The 8,383-nt window shown below is 46.7% G+C and overlaps 1 long non-coding RNA gene across 1 annotated transcript; it reads left to right on the top strand.

The window, feature by feature from the left end:
* Positions 1-7,547, top strand: LOC128571596 (uncharacterized). The gene is made up of 3 exons (XR_008375933.1): positions 1-84; positions 6,542-6,750; positions 7,454-7,547. It is a non-coding gene; the product is annotated as an uncharacterized LOC128571596 (long non-coding RNA).
* The last annotated feature ends 836 nt before the right edge of the window (positions 7,548-8,383 follow it).

The following is an 8,383-nucleotide window of genomic DNA, read 5'->3' as shown; positions in this document are numbered from 1 at the left end:
AGTCTACAGAGTAAGTTACAAGCCCATGGCTGTGTGGTTCTGGTTCCAGCCTTTTGGATACCAATCACTTCATCACTACTCCATGTAAGACCCATTTCATTTCTTCTCTGAATGCAAATACTGTCAAAATAAAATGTAAATTCATTGGAACTTGGATATTTATTTGTTAACATGGTATTTGCCTCTTGGTTTTTGAAGCATGGAGAAATGTAAGCATTTAGTATGGCATTCAAATGATGCCCCCATTTATTTCATTGGGACGTTGCTGGATGGCTGTCACACCAGGTAGTTTGTGAAAGTAAAGGTAGTGAATTGGGTCAAGTAGGAAGAGGAGTTTTGTTGTGTCTGGTAATGCTGTGAAATATAATAAAAGCTTTATTCTCATCTTTTCCTAGCAGTGCAAGGGTGAGATTCTGAATAATCCTCGCTGGGGAGAAAGACGGATTGGAACTGGGCCTTGTTGTTTATTATAAACTGAAATAGAAGTGTTTAAATCATATTTCTAGATTGTGTATGATTGCAGATCCCGGCAAATTGGTCAAGGGTGATAGTTGCATCAGCAGCCTTTAAACTTTGCCCTGAGCTTTGAGCTTCCATAAATTCAGAGCTCATTTTCAGTACACTCAATGACTGTGTGCTCATAAACAGGTATCCTGGACTCGGGCTGCAGCTAGCCACGTGCTGCCCGGCTGTGTGAATGCGGCAGAGAACAGCATTTGGTGCATGGATCACTAGTTCTGACATTTTTGATTATGGCTAGAAACTATTTTTTTATGACAAAAAATTTCTGGGACCTGAACTGCTAATATCGACCTATTTAAAAACAAATCTATGACATAAAGTTCATAAAAAGCCAACACTGCCTTGAAATGACTTTGCATTTGATAAATCAAATATGTGCATGTATGTTAGACAAATATTAACCGTTTCTGGACGAATGTCAACTTCAAATCACCTTGAATGCTTGGGCCTTGACAGGCCCTCAGCCATACCTTTGCAGCCTCAGATTCCAGAGGCCCAAGAGATGGTGAATAAGAGCACTGTTTCCTTGGTCCTGAAGGGGAGCTCTAGAGCAGGTCTCCTGCCAGTGCCTGCATCTATGAGAGTGTCTGGGGTAGGTGGGGACAGTCAATCAGAGAGTCAGTGCCTGTCTGGAGGGTGAGGTGCAGTACCGGGTCTTGGCTGCAAGGAAAGCTTCCAGCATAAACTTTCCGTTAGCAAGTGAAATCTCCACTTGGGAGAGTGTCAGAAACTGAGTTGATATGTTTGAGATAAGAGGCATGTAATACAGTGCTTGGTAGGGGAAGGAGGGGGAGGGATGGGTGAAAACCTACCAATGGGTGCAGTGAACACTGCCTGGCAGGCACACTACAACCACAGCTCAAGCATTATAAAAGTGATCCATGTAGGCTGGGTGATGTGGCTCACGCCTGTAATCCCAGCACTCTGGGAGGCTGAGGCAGGTGGATCACCTGAGCTTAAGAGTTCAAATCCAGCTCTGAGTTAGCGTGAGACCCCACCTCTAAAATTAGCCAGATGTTGTGGCGGGTGCCTGTAGTCCCAGCTACTTGGGAGGCTGAGCCAAGAGAATCACTTGAGCCCAAGTGTTTGAGGTTGCTGTGAGCTTTGATGCTACAGCACTCTACTGAGGGCGACAAAGTGGGACTCGGTCTCAAAAAAAAGAAAAAAAAAGTGATCCATATAACCAAAAATAGTTGTCCCCCCATAATACAGTGAAATGAAGAATTAAATTATATGAACTTAAAAGAAAACTGAAGTGCTTGTTTGACGATTCAGACCAAAATTGCCCAACATACCTCGGAAATGGAGAGCTGTCCGCGTGAGGCTGCAGCATGGAGGAAGACTTCATGGAGGAGAGGTTTTAGTGGGGCCCAAAATATGTGCTGACCCTCAAACACACAGTGATGAAGGAGGATGTTGAGGGGAGCTCCGCCACGGAAATGCTCATCACTCTGTGTGCCAGAGCCTGTTTTCACTCTCCTCCCTTTCCCCTTCTCTCTGTCCCCTCTCACTCATCCACCCTGCTCCCTCGGTGTCCTCTGGCAGAGACTGCAGAGAAGCTCCGAACTCACACTCTTCTGTAAAGAGCATCCTGGAGCAGTGCCTGTGACTCAGTGAGTGGGGCGCTGGCCCCATATGCCGAGGGTGGCGGCTTCAAACCCAGCCCCGGCCAAACTGCAACAAAAATAAAATAGCCGGGCGTTGTGGCGGGCGCCTGTAGTCCCAGCTACTTGGGAGGCTGAGGCAGGAGAATCGCCTAAGCCCAGGAGCTGGAGGTTGCTGTGAGCTGTGTGATGCCACAGCACTCTACCGAGGGCGTGAAACTCTGTCTCTACAAAAAAAAAATAAATAAAAAATAAAGAGCATCCTGAGTCAGAGGGATTTGCTCCTGCTTTAGCTGGGAGAGCAGATGAAGGGGAGGCCCCGGGCTCTCTGGACTGTCCAGGGCTGAACGTCCATAGGTTCATGGCTCACAATTTAGGACCCCAGGCACAATTGTTCTAGAAACCCACTCTAAGTCAATGACTGTGTGTTCATAAGCAGGGACCCTGAATTCGGGCTGCAGAGAGCCAAATGCTGGGTGCCTCCTGATTCTGCCCTCTGATTATTGCACTCGGTGGTGCTCAAGCAGTTTTTAGAGCTGAATCAGAGCTTAAGATCTGAACCCCAAGGCTACCAGACTGTGCTCTGAGCCGGGCTGGTGGGAGGAGGCTCGCTGTGCCCGCTGCCCTTCTTTAGTCGTCCTCCAGCCTGGAAGGGGCCTCCTCGCTGCCTTGAGGGCTGTACGCACAGGCCCCCACATGTCTGAAGAAGAATGGGCTGGGGAGCCAGCAGCCAGCGCAGAACAGGAAGCATTCTGGAGGCCCTGGTACACCACGTTCAGCTGGACTCTTGGCTGGGATTTGACATTCAAGGCCATTGATTTTCCTCTGCTTGTTCTTTCCATCTAGGGCTTGGACTTTCTGAAAAAGCCGTATTAAAAAGATGGTGCAAATGAGGTTGGGGGATTATCTGGGGATTTCAACAATGGTTGATTCCCTCTAAGAAGGATAATCTGGACTTGAATGAATAAGGGTTGCAATTTCAAGTCTTACTTGGGCTGCAGGGGGCCAAACAGGGAAACAGTGTATACAAGGTAATGATGTATACACAGGAGGGGACACGTCTCTCTCCACTGGGGCTCTGAAATTGGCCCTCTCATTGCGGCTTCCCGTGAGCTCTAGGGCTGCAGCCCTGGAGTTGGCAGGGGACCCAGGGTGAGAGGCTCTCAGGAAACCTCCTCTTCTAAAACACAGAATGGAGTCCTTATTTCCAAGGCTGTCTTGCTGGGTTGTCACTGTGTGTGTGAACCTTTTTGGTAACCTCTGCTTAGCTCTGAGACTTCTCTCATTCATTAGCAGAATTCAGTGTTCTCTGTTCTTGCAGAGAAAAGCTCCCTAGCTACACCATATTCAGATGTTTCCGCTACTCCCCTGGCTCCCCCATCCCAAGTGGAAGCCAAGCGGGGGTCTCCTGTGCAAGGGAAAAGCTAGTGTGTGGAGAAAGATGGACCCACATTCACAATCCACCTCTGTCATCCCCTCCGTATGTGGACGAGTTTCCATTTCCTCCTCTGCATCACTGAAGATTGGAGGAAACAAGGCCTGGAAAGCACTGGTGAAGCAGGGAGAGCCAGCTCCTAGCCTGTTCTTCTCTTTTCTCACTTGAGCTGCTGCTTCTTTTCCGTGTGTTGTCTTCTTATGGCCATACCTTGCTTAAGCTGTAGAACTGTGGGGATCTAGGCTGCCTGACTGAGGAGCACCTTAGCAGTAATCAGGTACAGCCATCCCATTTTGCAGATTAAAAACAGGTTCTGGAGGTGCAGTGGCTTACCTAGAGCAGCACCTCCCTAGCAGGCATTTGCTGAGGGCTGCTATGTGCTTGGCATTGCACATTTAATCCTTGCAACGAGGCCGGGTGCAGTAGCTCATGCCTGTAATCCCACTGCTCTGGGAGGCTGTGGTGTGAGTGTTGCTTGAGCTCAGGGGTTCGAGAACAACCTGAGCAAGAGAGAGACCCCATCTCTACTAACAATAGAAAAATAAAACAGACGTTGTGGCAGGTGCCTGTAGTCCCTGGGAGGAGGGAGGCCAAGGAGGGAGGATTGATTGAGCCCAGGAGTAGGAAGTTACTGTGAGCTATGATGTCACCACTGCACTCTAGCTATGGTGACAGAGAGAGACTCTGTCACAAAAAAATTAAAAAAACAAAAAACTTACTTTTTAGAAGAATAGGATAGGGTTAGGATTACAGAAAAATGAGCAGAAAATACAAAGGTGTGTATAGATTGGTGGAAACGGTGTGGAAAGCAGTGAAAAGAACCAGCTTTCAATCTGTCCTTTTCTTTCTTCACTTAAACAGCTTCTCATAAAACCTCTTTTCACTGTGTTGCCTCCTTTCAGCTGGGTCCTTTTCTTCCCACCCTACATCCCATATAACCATCCCTTGGCTTTTAATTTCCTCTGTGCCATCTATTTCCGCATATCCCCTCTCCCAGGATCCCCCATTACTAACGTTAGTATTACTGGGTCACACTTGTAATAACTGATGAGCCAATATTGTCACGCCTGGCCTCGTGGCAGACGGCTGTCCTGGTTCTTCGGCTCCTTGTTTGAAAGAATCGCAAGCAAGGCTGGTGTGACAGAGTGATTGCAGACAGGAAGCAATTCCACATAAACAGCTTTTATTACAGAAAAGAAGGAAGCTACACAAAGCAAAATTATGATCCAAAGAGAGGAATGATCAGTCTTCGTGAAGAAAGAAGTGGAGGACTCCCAGGTGCCTTCCTTTGATTGGCCTGGTGGGGGTGGGCCTGCAGGAGGTTGGGGGTGGCGCCAGACCATTGGCCTGGTGGGGGCGGGCCTGCAGGAGGTTGGGGGTGGTGCCAGACCATTCACAGGTGTTCTGCATTCTAAAGTCCCTTCCTGGATTGGTCTCCAGCTTCTCTGCAGCTAGGAACCGCCCTCCTGGCCTGTATCTGCCACCTGCAGACTTAGTCCCTGCCTAACAATATTGATACATTATTATTAACTGAAGTCCATGGTTTACATTAGGATTCACTCTGTGTGGTGGGGGGTTTTGACCCTTATACCAGGACGTGTTCTTCTAGTCTCACTGTCCTAAACCACCCGTGGTCCACCTATTCACCCCTCACTGTGATCCATCCTCCTTCCAGTTTTTGGTAACCACTGATTTGTTTCCTGTCTCCATAGTTTCGTATTTTCTAGAATGGCATATAGTTGAAATTATAAAGTATGTGGCCTTTTCAGCTTAATTTCTTTTTATTTTCTTTCTTTCTTTTTTTTTTTTTTTTTTTTTGGTCGGGGCTGGGTTTGAATCCACCACCTCCGGCATGTGGGGCCTGCACCCTACTCTGTTGAGCCACAAGTGCCACCTCAGCTTAATTTCTTTTTATTGCTGAATGGGATTTCACTGTATGGAGGAACCACAATTTGTTTATCCACTCACCTCTTGAAGGACTAATCTTTGTTGCTTCCAACTTTTGGCATCAACTACGTCAAATTAGAAATACAGCTACTATTGATATTTCCGTGCAAGCTTTCTTTCAGTAGAAATGATTTTTGATTGGCAGCTAGGATGGTTGACTCAGCTTTAGAATACACTCTATTTCTACGGTTACACTTGTTCATTTTAATCTGGTTTGCTTCACCTAGCGCACACAGGGAGTTCTCAGTTCCCCAAGCACATGCTTCCTTGTTTGAAGAGGAACAATGCATATCCTATAATTGTCCAAACTCCAGTCAGGGACCTCTCAGGGTCCAAGTCCACACAAGGTTCCCACAGATCCCCTTGATTAGACTTTGAGGAGCTCAATCAGCCTCACAACAATCAGCAACTATGGAGCCTTAATCCAGAGAAAGGTCTCTCATGGAGGGTTCAGGAACGTGGCAGGCTGGTCCCATTGTTCCTTCTCCTAAAGCAGGCTCAGGAAGGGACAGCTTCTCAACAGCTAACACTCTGCAGAGCACTCCTCAGGTTTAGGAGACCAATGGTGAGAAGCGTTAGAAAAGACTTTTTGTTTGGGGTGGGGGAGAGAACAGGGGACTTAATCCATGTGTAGACCAAGAGGAAAATACCTGAATGTTATTGTTCCCCCCACTATCCAGGCAGTGGGGCTGTGGATCTGACTCATTCCTGCACCTCTCTTTTTCTCAGGGCTGAGAGGGAGAAGATTCTCATTTTCTCTTTGTTCCTATTTTTACACAGCCCTTTCTTCTCCTCTCATCTAACTTTTATTTGCCTCAATAAAAAAAGAACCTTTCTAGAAAGAACTCCCCCAGATAGGCATATTAGTGATGGCAGTACATTTTGTTCCAAACCATTAGGCTTTTCCTTTCCTTATTATTTTCCATTCTTTTCAATAATCTTAGTTACCTTTAAACAAAAATAAAGAAGTGGTCCTGAGGCCATGTGGGAATGATTTTCCTGGGTGGTTGAATTGAAATACTTCTTTTTTCAGGTGCTAATATTGAAAAGAAAGAAAAAATTGAAGTAAGCAAAGGCAAAAATAAAAAGAAGCAGAGAGTTTTTTCCTAGTGGTATAGACAAAAGAGCCCTGGTGACGCCCATCTTCTAACAAGCCATATGTGAAAATGCACCTGTCAATGTGACTACATTTAGAAACCCGGATGTGTCGGTATAGACACCACTGGCAACGCCTACGCAAAGGTACCTGAGCAGAGATGGGTTAGTGTTACTGGGGCACATTTGCTATAATTGATGAGCCGATACTTGATACATTATTACTTTTGGATTTTTTGGAAACAGAGTCTTACTCTGTTGCCCAGGCTAGAGTGCTGTGTCATCAGCTCAGCTCACAGCAAACTCAACCTCCTGGTGGGTGTGAGGGTTGTAGGCAGAGGATGGGCCCAGGAGAAGAGGCAGTACTTGGAGCAGCTGAATATTGATTCCTGGGGCAGCGGGCAGAAATGCAAACCTTGACAAACTGACCCACACGGGCAACAGCTCTGTAGCGGGACTGGCTCCGTTGCAGGTGAAGGGGAAATGTTTGATGACCCGGCCATGTTCTTCTCTGTCAGGATAGTTTGCGTGCAAGTGTGTTTAATGTCAGAGCTGAATTTGGGACTGAAGTGCCCAATCAAGAAGGTTGATTAACAAAAGTCATGCACCAAGATCCTGCTTTCTTGTGTATGAAGCATAAATATAAAGTCAAGAACAACTGGATGTCTGAATTATAACTCACAAATATTAAAAGTAATGACCAAGATTAGGATTTAGATTTGAGATAGATGGCAGTGAAATTCTCTCCTGTGCCTCTCATGGAAATTTAATTACATCTCTATATTGATAGTGACAGCATTAGCATGTAGTTGGATAAAAATTATTCATTACATGTGCTGTCTGTTGACAGGTATTAGTAACGCCACGATAATCACTGCAGAAGACCTCTCCGTAAACACACAGCTGCCTGGAGTTGGCACAGAAGAGTTGAGGACTCCAAAGAGTTAGATATTATTCTTTTTCTGGACATTGATTTCTTCTTGGGACTATATCTGATTTTCAAACTTCCCCCTCTTTGGTGTCTATACATTCAACTCTAAATAATTCCACAGGGGAAAATAAATTGTAACACTAGAAAAATTCCCATGAAGCTTTGTTATCTACAGTCCATGGACTAAAGCCCACCCGGGGTCCTTTCTCCTTTCTGTGCCCATGTGAGGAGTGGGCTGGGGCAGGCTTGGTGGGCCTGGCAGAGACCCAGCTGGCAGTGTCAGGGTGTGGGCGTGAGGATGCATTGGGCAAGAAATAGAATTCATATTCTGAAAAAGAACAAAGGGCAAAGTTTTGTTAATACAGCCAAAGTCTGATGATCAATAGTCAGCAAAAGCCAAAGTTCAGAGCCAAATCTCTGGCAAGAGAAAGGAACAGAGCCAGGAAGCGGCAGACTCTGGAAGGGGAATGAGAGGCTGCCTAAGCAAAGGACAGGGAGCGAGCCCAGGGCATCTAGGGTTTTGTGTGGCCCTGAGAGGTTTTGCTCGGATGTCCAGCTACGTTCCAGGGGAGAGAGCAGTGCATTCCTTGCAAAGCTGGGAATGTTAAAGGGGTAAGTGCGCATCTAAGGGCACGCCCACCCCGGGGTGCCTGGAACAACTGGTGCATGTCGTCTCCTGAGAGGAGGCGAGAGGGCAGGGTTACAGTTTTTCTCAGTGGTTCAGTGGTGTCACAGGTCTGGGGGGATCATCCCGCGAGTCCCTTGGTTTTTCCCACAGCTCTCAAGATGGCCACCATAGCTGGCCCTCTCATGCCTTCTGGAGCAACCCGAGGCAGAAAAAGACACTTT

The sequence above is a fragment of the Nycticebus coucang genome, chromosome 19, assembly GCF_027406575.1.
Source record: "Nycticebus coucang isolate mNycCou1 chromosome 19, mNycCou1.pri, whole genome shotgun sequence".
In the NCBI taxonomy this organism is placed as follows: domain Eukaryota; kingdom Metazoa; phylum Chordata; class Mammalia; order Primates; family Lorisidae; genus Nycticebus; species Nycticebus coucang.
The sequence above is the reverse complement of the archived record's forward strand: the minus strand, read 5'-3'. Positions and strand labels throughout refer to the sequence as shown.